Genomic DNA, 15305 nt, shown 5'->3' with positions numbered 1-15305 from the left:
ACCGATCAAGATAAAATCAGAGCCATAGACCCAGGAGAATATAGTGGAAGTGCAAAAAACAGAATAAGTGTTTTTCTCATTCTAATTAGACTCCTCATTAGTTTACAAATGATGTTGTAACCTTAAAAACAAGAAAAAGAATCTACAAAAATGAGACGGATCACAGTAAGAGCTCTTAAATTTTTTTAAAATTGAAAATCAAAAATTCATAAGAGGATAGTAAGATAAAAAGAATATGAGAACATAGAATGGAAAAATTAGAATATGAAACAAATGACAGAGAAGACAAGAGTCACAAAATATCAATCCACAAAGTTCAATGTTCAACACGGTGGGGTTCCAGAAGGAGAATAGAGGAAATAGAGTTAAGTGTATTTTTAAAAAATGAGGAAAACATAGAAAGATACAACCATCACACTGAAAGAGCCAACAAATATCATCATCGTCTTGCAATCGTGTACAGTATTGATTCAAGAAATACATCTAAAGTTGAGGGAATGAGAAATAAAACATACTATTATCTCAGACCTGGAAAAAGAAACAATAGAAAATCTAAAATTAATAAATAGTGCCAAATAATGGGAGAAAGAATGAGTAGTGTCTAAATAAGATAAATCCACAATATTCAGAAATGGAAAATATCAAAGTTGATTTAATCAAGAAACAACAGTTTAAAAATATTACTATGTTTATGTAATAAACCACTGAAAAAGTTACAAGCAATTTCAACTGAGAAGAATGTGATTTGTAAAAAGGAGAGAGGGCATTCCCTTCGTGGCTCAATGGTTAACAAATCCGACTAGGATCCATGAGGTTATGGGTTCGATCCCTGGTCTTGCTTAGTGGGTTAAGGATCCAGCGTTGCCATGACCTGAGGTCACAGCTTGGATCTGGCATTGCTGTGGCTGTGGTGTAGGCTGCAAGTGAGGCCTTAAAAAAAAAAAAAAAAAAAGGAGAGAGAACAGTATATTTTATGATACTATACTAAATCCTTCTATACTAGATGGGTTTTTTTACTTAGTGTCTCACTCTTTACTCAGGCTAGCACTTTTTGTGTGCAACATTAAGACTATAAAGGCCTATATAGACAGCAAGTAGTGAATCATGTGAGGAAACAGCATGACCCATGGCCAGGCTCTATGGGGGAGTGTAGACAGCTCTGGGTAGGAGAGTGGATCAGTGACTGGGCTGACCGAAGGTGAGTGTCATCCCTTGGGTAACTACAAAGGCATTTGGAGTCTCCTTCCAAAACCCCAAGCAAGAATCTGTTTTCAGCTTGACTGAGCTGCCAAGACTTCAATACTTTAGGAGAGATGAGGCTGTTCATGGGGTGCCATTCACCACTATCAAGGTCAGATTTCAGTACCTCTGATAAGCTGTAACCTTGTATTGGAGCTTAAAGGAAATAAAACACAACACTTTTGTAGTTGTTTTTAATTCCAGTAGTCTCAGCCACTGAGTTGAACTATTCAACAAAAATGACTGAGCATCTACTTTATGCAAAGTATCATGGCATAAACGAGGCAGATATGTTCTCTCAGGGGGCCAAGGAACTGCTGAGCGAGAGAGAATTGTACGCACCTAGTTTTAATACAAGACTGAATGCAAGTGAATTGGAGCATAAAGAAGGAAGCAAGTGTTTCCAACTTAGGAAGGCATCAGGAAAGACTAAGTGAGAAGATGTCAGAAGTGAGCTGGGATCCTGGGCCTTGAGGCAACAGGATGCCTGCTGGCTAGTGCTGTGTTGCAGCTGTGACTTGGGATGTAATTTTATCTGAGCTGTACCTGCTCTAGCCAATGGCAATTCTGGTATCCCTAATTTGGAGTGGCTCTGAATTTCTGTGATTAAATGCTACATTCATTTCAAATGCCTTGCTTACCAACACACACGCATTGTCCTCGGAAAATACAAATGGGTGAAGTATAAATCTAGCAGAGAAAAGTCTGTGTTGTGGTATAAGCAAACCAGAATTCATTCATAACTCCAACTAAATCCAAAATTCTGGGTAGTTTCTATTTTTAATAATATATGTCAATATGTACTCATGTCCATATGTCTGCAATCTGCCCTCAAGTCCAGAAGATTAAAGAGCCAGAGAATGTTAAAATTGGAAAGGACCTTGACTATTATTCAATATAATCCTATCATTTTACAGATGAAGAAACGGGGCCAAGATAGAGTAAATGTGACTTCCCAAGGTTATGAAACCACAAGGAACAAAGCCTGGACTTAAATCAAGTTTTCAAATGCAGGTCTAGAAGCTCTTTCTTCTCGATACCATGCTGAAAGAAAAATGAGAGGATATGAAAAGAATCAAAGATAACAAAGAAATTAAAAGTAATTCTTAATTAAGTTATTGGCAATAGATGTAGAATTATCAGTGTGTCTGAAATAAATCTAAACAGCTTTTAAGGGATCTATTTTTCTTGAGACTTTTTTCTACTTGGACAAAATGTATACATATTGGCTACCAAAATACACAATATTTCTTTTCAAACTATTTTAATTTTTACATTATTTATATTATTAAATAATTATTAAAAGTACACATTTTTGTTCTGTTAAAGTAGCCAGGAAAATGGTAATTAGCTAATCTCCACTTATATATAGTTTTGGTTTTATCAAAGCAAAAACAGGAAATATTTTTAAATAGGTACTCTCTTAATATTTACATTCAAAGACATATTTTTAAAATAGACTGTATTAGAGCAGAGACTGTGTTGTGTTTGCTTCTGACTATCAGCATCTACCAGCATCTATTACAGAACCTGGCTTATGGAATATACGCAATAAATATTAGTTGAATAAATACATTAATTGATATTATATTACATTAAAATCCTCCATCAGCCTTTGTATATTACACATTTATGTTCAATATTTATACGGCAAAAATCTGACATATAACACTAACATTTGGAAGAGTTCAAAACTTTGGCTACCCTTGATTTAAAAGCAATCTGTCCTTTTCCAAACAAGACTCCATGATTAAAGGTCTTTTTCTAGATCCACCTATAATTAAATCCTACATACTAGCCAGTGCCTATGTAGAAGTAGAATGCCGCTTTCCCCCTTTCTTTACCCCAACCCAGAGGCGGGTTCTAGGGACGAAGCCCATCCTTGGTTTCAGACCGTACTCCCAAGCACAAGGGAGGACTTCTTATTTGGCGGAGAGTCTTCAGTTCAAATCACAACATGCTCCTCAATAGTGCCCTACAAACTACTAACAGGCTAATTAGGAGACACCCTAGGAATTATGAAGGGAATTCTAACCCAGAGGGCTATTTGCCAGGGCATAAAATGTGCAAGAAAAGAGAAAAAGAGAAAGACTCAAAAGTTTTATCAAGAATATTAAGAACCTCACTGAGAAAGTTTTATAAAGATGGAATTTTTCAACCATGAGGACTTTAAATGTTATGCATATAAATAGGAAGTTAACACAGCTCTTATCTTCCCTATTTTATAGAAATGAGATAAATATTGTATTTTGAAAACCAGTGTCACTGAGGTTTTCCAATTGTTTAAAAAAACAACAAATGAAATTGCCACTTCTAATCTTCCTTGGTATGTTTATACAACAACCAAAAAAGGATGCTATAACCTCTAAACTGTCTATTTTAATGTCTGTGTATTTATGCAACTAACTAAAAATGAAATGTTGCAAGCTTGGCCCTTTTTACAGCTACTTGTATATAAAGTCGCTTAAAGTATAAAATGATATTTTCCCCCCATTTCTCTAATAAAGAAATAACCACAAAAAAAATATTGAGAAAAATAAAAATAAAACCACAAGATCAAAAGTTGGGGAAGTTGCATTTTTCTTAAATCTGCTTCTACCCTTGAATCACCAGTGATGCTCCAGCTGTCTGCACCTCACTTTTCTCCTTCTGAGAAATGAGAACCTGAGTCACAGATACATGATAGAGAGAAATGAGAAAAAAAACCCAGCAAATGGTGGCTTACCAATATTGGTAAACTTCTTGGGAGGTTAACTGTGGCTCCTCAAGACCATTTGATGCCTGGTGTCCCATATCCACTTCAGAAGGTAAGAGTAGAGGAAAGAGTCAAAGGACAAAAGGAGACCCTGATGTTTAGAATATGGAAAGTCATCAAGATTTGCCCAAATTTACATTTTTTTTTATTTTTTAATGATTTTTTATTCTTTCCATTATAGTTGGTTTACCCAATTTTCATTTTTAAAGAAAAAATATTGCCACTGACTCCAGAACAAGAAAAATCCTGATGTGCAACTTTTGGACTTTTCTAATGAAACTGAATCAAATTAATCTGGAAAATTTCATCCCAGATGAAGATTTTAAGAGAGTCTACCAGGGAATGAAAAAAGACCGGCTTGAGCATTTTATAAATATAACCATGTTTCCTGTTGTGAATATTCTCAGAGACACTCATGCATTCTTTATCTGATAGCAAGAAGATAAAACAAGTACAATAGGATGTAAAAAACAAAAAGAAAAGGTATTTAGAAATAACTTTGCATATAAACATCCATTAGCATATAGAACAATTATCTTAAATAAACTGATTTGCTTGGCGGCATGATTCTAGATGCAGTTTGGACTTGCCCTGGATTCTGGAGGATGGACAACTGAACCTGCCTGCCAAGTCAGGGAGGTTTGTCTGCTCACCAGCTTGATTCAAGCTGGATTTACTTGTTCCTGCATCCACTGTTTGCATGAAGAAATTATACTTTGCCAATTTTCTTCAACTATAGTAATTAAATATTTCCACTGAGCCAGTGATCTACTCTTGAAATTGTGAATATACTTTATTTTTTTCTAAAACATTGTGTCAGCAATATTAATCATCTTTAAACATTTTCATTAATATGTCTTTTTCTATTCTCATCTTTCAAATTTTCCCTTTTCTAATTTTTACTTTTTTTTTTTCTCTCCTGCCATCTTCTAAGCAGTTAAAAGGGAAATAAGCAGAGAACAGGAATAAATCCCTCCAGCATGACATATTTCACAAGCAGGACCAGTAAGAAGGGGAAAAGGGACTGGGAGCTATGAAGGGCCATTTGGCTCCCAGATCATATTTTCAAAGTTAGACTTTTGATATAACATTCCAAGAAGGTTCTACATACAGTCCCAGAGATACACAACAATTATTTGGTCAGTTTTTGGAGGGGGGAGGGATGGCACGTAGGATGTGGAAGTTCCTAAGCCGGGGATTGAACACAAATCACAGCAGCAACCCAAGCTGCTGCAGTGACAACACCAGATCCTTAATTTGCTGTGCCATAACAGAGCTCTAGTACACAACAATATTAACAGAAGATATTTGTCTCACAAATCTAAACCTGTGTCCCATTACCTAATCACACCTCTGTAGTCTACTATAAACAAATAGCCATTCATATATATGTCTGTTTGTTTATGAATGAGATATATATATACTATTACTTCTCATATATGTACCCTATTATTTCTCATACAAAAACATTAAACTGCATTATAATTTTTGTGTGTGTGTCCAAAGGGCTAATTTGTTAAATATAAATACATAAGAATATTATTTGGTGTAATTCCATTTAGATACTTCTTCATTTTAACCATAACTAGCACCTCAGAAAAAGGAGCATTATATATGTTGTGTGACTGGGTCATCTTGCTGTAGAGTAGAAAACTGAGAGAACACAGTAAACCAGCTATAATGGAAAAAAATAAAAAACATTAAATAAAAATACATACATACAGGAGTTCCCGTCGTGGCGCAGTGGTTAACGAATCCGACTAGGAACCATGAGGTTGTGGGTTCGGTCCCTGCCCTTGCTCAGTGGGTTAACGATCCGGCGTTGCCGTGAGCTGTGGTGTAGGTTGCAGACGCGGCTCGGATCCTGCATTGCTGTGGCTCTGGTGTAGGCCGGTGGCTACAGCTCTGATTAGACCCCTAGCCTGGGAACCTCCATATGCTGCGGGAGTGGCCCAAGAAATAGCAAAAAAAAAAAAAAAAAAAAAAAAAAATACATACATACATAAAAAGAAAAGGAGCAGGAAGCCCTTCCAACCCTTGGGAGAAGCTGGTCACAGACTAACAACTGTGTCATAATTCTGAACATGGCTCACACCACAAAATTCTGTATCTCACCTTTTCTTCTTTAGCAGCTCTAAACCACTTGTAGTTCTCTAAACACGGCAACTCTCTCATTCCCCTGAACATGTCATTCCGTCTGCCTCAAATACTCTTCTCTACATCATCTTATTCCTCCCTCAAGAGTGAGTCAGTTCATGACTTTAATAAACATTGATGAGTCTTGTGAATACATCATGCAGAAATTTGGAGAAATTAATTCTGAATAGGACTTAGCCACTGAAATGATATAAAAGGGGCCAATTGTTCTTACTAGGGCTAACTGTAATTTAAATTTTTTTCATTAAAAACATTCTATATTAATTTTCAAATATATGTACCTTGTTTATAGTAAGCCAAATCCTAATATTATATATTGCCAGCAAAGTGAAAAAAATAAAAGAGAAAGTCGGTTCAACTCCAACCTTCTCTGCGCCTTCCTCTGATTCTTCCCTGCATTCATTCCCCTGCAATGTCCCAGGCACTATGCTAGATGCAGAATTATAACATAAAAACAATGCACCTGCTATCAAGATATGTGATGTACAGTTGTCAAAAGAGGTATGATGGAAACACTTTGTAATGGGGTCTGGGAAAAGGGTTTGGGGAAGGTTTCCTGGAGGGTAATAGCTGAGTCAAAACTTGATGGATGCAAGAAAGAACATCCAAGAGAAAGAAGGATGAGGGAAGGGCATTCAAAACAGAAACTATGAGGAAGCAAGGTAGGGAGAAAGAATGCTGACTGAGGAGTAAATGCGTTATTCAAGGGACTTTAAATTTTGCTTTTTTCTAAAAGGCAATAGGGATCCTTTTAAGTAGAAGAATGAGAGGATCAGATGTATCTTTTAGTTAGCATAGATATGAGATGGGAGAGAACAAGGCTGCGATAGATAGGAGACCTATTTGTAAAGACGATGACATGCTTACTTATTATGGGATTCAACCAAATGGAAGAGAATTTGAGAGGAGTGAATGAGTGAGAAGTGATAGGACTTAGTTATGGGTGAGTTGTGGTGCACAGGGGACAGGAGTCAAGAGGGAGCCCCAGGTTTCTCTGCTTTCTTGCCATAGTGGACAGTGAGACTGTCACTGAGATCAGAAACTCAGGAAGAGGAGCAAGAAGTGATTGGCTGAGTTCTGAGTCTGTTGAACAGGAGAGGCCTATGGCACATCCGTAAGTGCTCGGTCTTATGTGTGCTCACTACCCTGCTGTATTACCTCATGATACCATGTTGCGTGTGTCTATCTTCTACCTCTGACGTTCCCCAGGCAAGAAAAATCATTCAATCCCCAAACCTCCCTTCAACTAGCCAATGAAAAATAAGGCTCTTCCATTTTTTCCTGTCTTTCATGGAGCAGTGCTAACTCACAAGAAATATCCTACAAGGACTTGAGTTCATCACCCCTTCTAGTGAAAGCAAAAACACAGACTGAAAAAAGAAAAGCTATTTCCCCTCTACTTTAATAGCACCCATTTTCAAAGGGACTATTGTTTCCAACAAACTGAGTACTTTGGAAGGTAAATAAATAGAGCGAAAAACAATCTTCAAGATTCCAACTTATTAACAGAAAACATGTGTAGACTTAAGAATTAAAAATAAATATGCCTTTAAAGATGACCTGGAAGGCTTCTTACCTGCCAGGAACAGAGTTCAAGACCTCAGAAGGTCTATGTTTTCCCAGAAACAGTAGATTATATTGCTAAGGATGGGCAAAGGCATTAAACCATAAGGGTTTTTCCCCTATAATTTTGGTACTATTTAGGTGAATTTTGTAATAAACTGAAGAGAAGAAATCTTAAGATTGATCTTGGGTTGTAGATATTGGGTCCATGACTTCATCCTTTGGAAGAATGTCTCCAGCTCTGTGTTTTTTGTTTTGTTTTGTTTTGTTTCCGTATATATTTAAGATGAGTTCCTCTCGTATTTGAGTTATATTTTAGTGACCTTGTTTATGTTGGTATATAAGAATACAAATTCATTTGTACAGAATTTTCTATCCTATATATTTTAATTCAGTTGAGCATTACTAATAAAGAACATAGTTCTTTCAATATTCTCATTCCAAATTAGAGAAGGATTTCTGAAGGTTGTTATGAATCAACAGAGCAATTACTAGCAGCAAAATGCTTCCAGTTGGACCATAGCAAAGGGTAGACCCAGAGGCAATTTCTCTTGCGGAAGAAAAATTGATGTTATCCTCTGCATTCATTGACTTGTCTGGTTTTCATATGACAAACAGATGAGTCAGTTTCTCCTTTTTTAAAAAGACTCTACATGATTAGGGTCAGAAACTTAGCAAAGGAAAATCTTCCCCAGTTTTATAAGGGTGAGCTGATGAGATGCCACAGTGATTCATCTCAAAGGTGTTGGCTATTTTCAAATAACAGCTGAAAAACCTTGCTGTTCCCTGAACTTGGGAGGCTGGTTCTAGTACATGCACAAATTCTGCTTGCCATATGAGCAAAAGTGAGATCATACGGGTTGATGCTGGCAGAGTCTCTGGGAGTGCAGTAATTCACGCTGTCAGTTACTATCAGCAGCAATTTGCTTCTGGATTGGTTCCTGTGAGCACTCATGTGAGCATTCTGCACAAAGAACCAGAGTGCAATATTCTCTTGGATTTCAGGGATTTAGTGCAGTTTCAACATATAATCAAAAGTGCCACGTAGTTCACCACCTCGCATTTTGTTTTAAAGAGACAGGGCTTAAAATTGGATTCTTTTCTTCTCTTCAAAAATAGGAAGTTGATGGCAATTTGGAACTTCTCTTTAGAGCAATCTGTTAGTGCCTCAGCAGAATCTACCCTGTTGGTAAAGGGTAGCTTTTTTTTTTTTTTTTTTAAGCTAAACTTAATTCCACTGTCTCCATAATAATAATAATAATCAAAAATATGCTTAACCACAAAACTTCACTTCTTAAATTCAACTCACATATGTGACTAACTCTTAATTACTATAGGGCAAATGCACTGGAAAATGAGATGTTCCCTTGAACTGGTAAGTATTGTAATAGCATATTCCTCCAAATTTAGTACAATTTTTGGAAAGTTTTATGACAGAGAAATTTGGACACTGCAGCCCTAAGCTTAAAGGCACATCACTAAAGAATCTCTGCAAAAAATTTCAGGGAGTTCCAGGTAACTTTTAAGATATCAATAAGATATCAATAACTTTAAGGTATCAATGGTATACTTGCTACTTAGTATACCTTCAAGTCTCTATTTAATTAATATTTTCTATTGAGCATTCAAGAATTTTAAACTTATAGAGCAATCTTGTTCAGAAGGGGTTTGGGAGGAAGGAAAAGACAGTTCATGTGTCCGAGAAACAGTAGTTTAGTTTCACTCAGAAAAGTGAAAAGTACGTCAAAATCTCAAATGCTATTGTCAACAATGTATATATTCTTTGATGTTAACCTATGATCTCTCGAGTGTTCCCAGTTGAAAAATTATTTCCATATTGTGTCAAACTCAGATTTCCTCCACACCTTGGCATCTTACTTGATTAAGAATTTATGTTTGTTATCACCCTTCCCCATCACTAGAATGTAGACTGAATGAGGGCAGGGACTTGTGTCTGTTCACTGATATATTCCCAGTGCCAGAACAGTCCACGGTGCACAAGAAGCGCTTAATAAAAATGTGTTGAATGAATGAATGAATGAATATTGTCCTTTTCTTCAGTTTAAAGTCTTACTGACTCAACAAGGCTTATCAGCCCCTCTGTAATTGCCTCCAACTAGTGTCTTCTCTCATCACTTTTCCTCTCATGCTATAGATTTTAGCCAAATTCATATTATTTATGGTTCCCTAAATATACCATGTTCTCTCTCCTTGGAGGCCTTTGCACATGTTCTTCTGTGTGGAAGACTTTTCTCTCCTATTCCCTTTCTCCTTTGCCTGGGAAACTCCTCGTTGTCCTTCAGGTACCAGTTTAGCAGCCTCTTATTTCAGAAAGGCTTACCTGGTCTCCAAAATGGAGCAATACAGGCTATAGCACTGGTGATTTCCACCATGATAGCATTTACCCACATGGATTTCATTACTGCAAAGCAGTGATGTAACTAGAGCCATAATGATATATGTGAAATTATTCACAGTAGTTAGGCTTCAAATGGGAGTTCATAAGGAACTTAACTCTGTACTCTTAGTACTGGCATAAAATGTTTTAAAAGCATCAGGATACATCAGAAGAAAGTCACATAAGTTTGAGGAAACTAACACAACTCTGAGCTTATTGCACTTATTGAGTAGAAGCATCACACTGGTCTAACCATTAAAACATAAACAAGCATGGTTACTGCATGAAATGCTAACAGATTGCTCCAAAGATAGCTGCTTCTTATTATTCAAGTCTCAGCAACAATATCACCTCCTCAGAGAGGATATAACTGTCCATCCCTGGGTAAAGTTACCCCAAACACTTTCTATCCCATTGCCCTGCTTGCCTTCTTCATTTTATGTCAATTTCTTTGATATTGTCTTAATCACTTCTATGTTAACTAGTTTGTTTTACTTCTTCCCCTTTATTTTATTTTATTTTTATTTTTTGACTTTGCCATTTCTTGGGCAGCTCCCGCAACATATGGAGGTTCCCAGGCTAGGGATCGAGTTGGAGCTGCAGCCGCTAGCCTACGCCAGAGCCACAGCAACACGGGATCCAAGCCTCGTCTGCAACCTACACCACAGCTCACGGCAACGCCAGATCCTTAACTCACTGAGCAAGGCCAGGGATCAAACCCGCAACCTTATGCTTCCTAGTCAGATTCACAGCCACTGAGCCACAATGGGAACTCCTACTTCTTCCTCTTTAGATGACAGTGTCCATGAAAGCAGGAACCCTGCATATGCAGTTCAGTTCCATACATCACCAAAACATAGATGATTGCTTGGCAATATTCCGCAGATGCTCAATATTTTTAAAAATACGTGTGCAAGGAGTTCCCGTCATGGCTCAGTGGTTGGCAAACCTGACTAGCCTCCATGAGGACTTGGATTCGATCCCTGGCCTTGCTCAGTGGGTTAAGGATCTGGCATTGCCGTGAGCTGTGGTGTAGGTCGCAGACGCAGCTCAGATCGTGCATTGCTGTGGCTGTGGCGTAGGCCGATGGCTGCAGCTCCAATTAGACCCCTGGCCTGGGAACCTCCATGTGCTGCTGGTTCAGCCCTAAAAGACAAAAAAAGACAAAAAAAAAAAAGTGTGCAACAAGGAACCTCATTAAAGCAATTTCCATCTTGGCCAGGAGGATGGTTTTACTGCCACAGTCTTTTTTTTTTGCCCAGAAAAAAGAACTGGTAACTCTTTGCACATCATCAAAAATTCATATGTACCAGTGGGCTCTTCTCATCAACTAATGAATCCTGACCAATGAAAAGCCGCTACTGTGTTTTGAACTGACTTCATTCGCTTAAGTGCACTATATCGTAATTAGTTTATACTACATTTTCTGAATATTACTGTTAGAGTACTAATTAATAAGAGTCAGTAAAGTCTATGTCATAAAGTTAAAAAGCTTATATTGATTTTTTCTGGTGTAATACATAAAAGGATATATCTGAAGCTAAGTATCTTTTCATATACCTTAAAAAATCCAGTTGAAATGTTATCTTCTGATTGACTTGATAGTAAACTATTAATATCAGTTTGTCTAGATAAATCTGAAATAAAAAGAACTGATTGCGGAGGAAAGCTTTTTAATGTATTAAAAGCCAAAAATGCTTAAATACATATTTTGGTGAAATGTTAGAATACCATACACCCCATTTGGGGGATGAATTGCAAGGATTGTATGTGATCAGATCTCATTAATTCTGTGGCAAAATATGGACTCACCATTTTACTCATTTTGATTGGTTAGAAAAGAGAAGATTAACAAGAGTACAAATCATAAGCCAGAAGCATGTTTAAGATTTCTTAAACAAATTAGGATCCCCCCCCCAAAAAAAAGTATTCCAATATAAACTGTTAACTCTAACTACATGGAAACCAGCCAAACTAAAATTGCAGCCTGTGTCCAAACATTAAACCTTTATAATCCAATATGTAGTGATTTGTCAGAAGTGTATGGAGCGGTGAATGCAGTACCCAACAAAGGACCTTTCTTGTTCACAGCTATTTGGAAAATGCTTTTGGATCAATTGTTTAATAGATGGTGCAAATTAGAGGATATCTTTCATAGCAATAAGTTGACCTAGTAGTGTAAAGTCCAGAAAGAAGCAGAAGTGGAATTCCTTTAGTGGAATAGAACCAAACGCCCAGAGCAGAGAAAACTGGTAAGTTTAGGTAGCCCAAAGAGGCTTCTGGGAATCTCAAAATCTCTCTGCATGACTTTCTCTGTGTTGGATTTGATAGGGTGCCCTTTACCCAGATTCTCTGGAGTGACTATCTTCATGAGATCTGAAGTAGAAAATGTGGGTTCAAGATGAATTGCTTAGTAGGTATGTAACTTAAAAAAAAAAGTTTACTTCTCTAAGAGTTAGATTGCTAAACTATAACAATGAAAATAGTAGCTTAAACACAACATAATTTTTCATGTTCAAAAGAGCAACTTATATAAAGTATTTTTCATATTGCAAAAGCTTCACACAAAGAAAATTACTATCCCATGTCCCAAATAGTTACCGATATCCTCTAGATACTGTCATAATATTTATCTGTTTGGGCCATATTTTTAGAACTTCTGTTATTAGCATTTGAGGGTATTCTGGTTAGGCCGCTATATTATCTATTTTACTTCAAATGCTAAATTTATGAGTTTTAATTAAATTCCTTGTAAATACCATTATTCCAGTGACAATTACTTGTACTTTTTGAAAATTGTTTATGTTGTATATCACAGCACAGAAAACCTTTGACATTCATGAGGGCTATACACCAGACTCTTGTGAAATTTCACAACTGCAAATAAACATAGCATAAAATTTCTACCTCATTAGAGGGTGCATTATATCCAATTTGGCATCTCACTCTTTTTAGTTCTGATGCAGTAGATCTTTGTTGCTTTTTGTGGCAACCCCGCATCCTTTTAACATCCTTCCTGAGTTTGAGGAGTCTTGGGGTTTTTTGTTACACTTCTATGATGCGGAGGCCAGAAACTCACTTTCTTGGTGGTATCTCTGCCATTACCACTGCGAATAAGAAACACTCACATACAACTTGGTTTCATAAGAGAATGCTGTGGATTCATAAGCCAGAACCATCCAAAACTCATCTTCTGGTGAGTGTAGTGGCATAGGTGCCCAGCATTTTGGAGCTGCAGTGTAGAAATCTGACATCCACTGACCAGAATTAGCAATGAAAGTTATGATGTCTGTGTCCAGCAATGGTGGCAGTAGAGCTTTAGCTGGTTTAATCAATGGTGTCTTATGTAAGCATTGTTCCTGAATGTATGGCCTCCAAGCCTGATTCCCTGCCTCTCCTAGAGAATCTACAAACCACACACTATTCTAAAATAGCTTCCTTCTCTGTTTAAATTAACTGAAAAGGAATCTGTTGTTTGCAACTTATACTAATAAATAATATATCTGACAATGAATTATTATTCTTTCTGTGTTTTTTGTTTTGTGTTTGTTTTTGTTCTTTGTTTTGGAACCACACCTGTGACATAGGGAGGTTCCTAGGCTAAGGATCGAATAGGAGCTGAAGCTGCCAGCCTACGCCACAGCCACAGCAACGCCAGATCCCAGTCACGTCTGTGACCTACACCACAGTTTATGGTAATGCCATATCCTTAACCCTCTTAGCAAGGCCAGGGATCAAACCCATGTCCTCATGGATTCTAGTCAGGTTTGTTACTGCTGAGCCAGAACAGGAATTCCATCTGTGTTTTTTAACTTATTCTGAAATATTTAAGACATGCACAAAGACCATTTCTTAGTCCTAGAGCTTTTCCATATACATCCAACATTAGAGGTAGAAGCTAGCCTAATTTTTCTGGAAATATGTTCTTCTCTTTCCAAGCACTGAGGCCTATAAACAGAACTGGAATGGTCTGGACTGGTATAGGTACTCACTCACTTCCTATGAGACTTGGTCCATGTTCAAGATTCACACTTTAGAGAAACTACACATATCCACACGCCATGCACATTTGGGATCACTAATGAAATAATCTAGAATGTTGTATTCCCAATAGTCTAGACTGCTTATACAAAGCCTATAATTATGTCTCTTAGTTCCCTGGAAATCTGCATTCATAAATGAGGACAAAAAGTTTGAGCTTTGTATGTACGGCTTCCTATTTACACTATGCAATCACTATTCAATCAAAATCATCATAATTGCCAATGCCACTCTTCAATGAAGATATATAGATTTAAATAATCGATAGATACTTTTCTCTGTATTTTTTCAAAATAAAATTAATTATAAATTCACTCATTTTTTAATATAACTCAGAAGACTTCCCTTCTAAGAGGAGATTCCTGTGTGAAGCACTTAAACAACTCATTTGCTTCAGTGGCCCCTAGATGGTCTGTTAGAGTAGAGAAGGCACAGAAATTGGGACATGATCTGGAGGACATACATTGCTGTAGGAATAAGCAGATGCATCACTATAGTAAAGCAGACTCATTCTGGCCCCAGAGAGCTAACTGTTACAGTTTGAGGAATTTTTCAATCATTTGTTAAACATTGCCATTACAAAAAAATTAAATTATAGAAACTTACAGCTAAATTTATTATATTAAAACTAAGTACAAAAATTATAGTAAAGGTCATAAACACTGAAAATTCATCATTTCCTAATTAATTACTACATTTATTGTTATCTATGCTCTTGAGGTGATTTACATCTGTTGTATCTGAAATGGAGGCAATACTGTGTCATGGTTTACCAATGCCCATTGATTGCCAACTGTAGTTGACATCATGATGGAAGCATTTACATCACAGAAATAGGCAAAAACTACCAATCAGGGCTTGATTTACTGCTTTGTTAATCATCTATATTTAAGAAAGTGATGAAAACTTTAATAATGAAGAATGAAAGTGAAAAAATGTTAATAATGCAGATTAAACTTAAAAGTGTGTCCTATTTGTAGTAAACACTTGGTGAATAAAACAAAAAACAAAACAAAAATTAAAAAAAAAAAACTTCAGGAATTATTCTTCCAGTACTCAAAAATTACTAGCTAGTTCAGCAAAATCATCATATCACTCTCAAACGAGCAAAGTTCTGACAGTTGTCATCTTTGATCCACCTTTTTTTACTTG

The 15305-nt window shown here is 36.7% G+C and overlaps 1 protein-coding gene across 1 annotated transcript in view; it reads right to left on the bottom strand.

Annotated features, from left to right (window-relative positions):
- Positions 1 to 15305, bottom strand: part of LOC146405651 (uncharacterized) — a 467211-nt gene that overhangs the window by 136276 nt on the left and 315630 nt on the right. The window lies entirely within an intron of this gene.

The sequence above is a fragment of the Sus scrofa genome, chromosome 2, assembly GCF_054392235.1.
Source record: "Sus scrofa isolate SSC_HxYL_T2T_F1_AM1 chromosome 2, Sscrofa_HxYL_maternal_Yorkshire_Landrace_v2.0, whole genome shotgun sequence".
NCBI classification, from domain to species: domain Eukaryota; kingdom Metazoa; phylum Chordata; class Mammalia; order Artiodactyla; family Suidae; genus Sus; species Sus scrofa.
The sequence above is the reverse complement of the archived record's forward strand: the minus strand, read 5'-3'. Positions and strand labels throughout refer to the sequence as shown.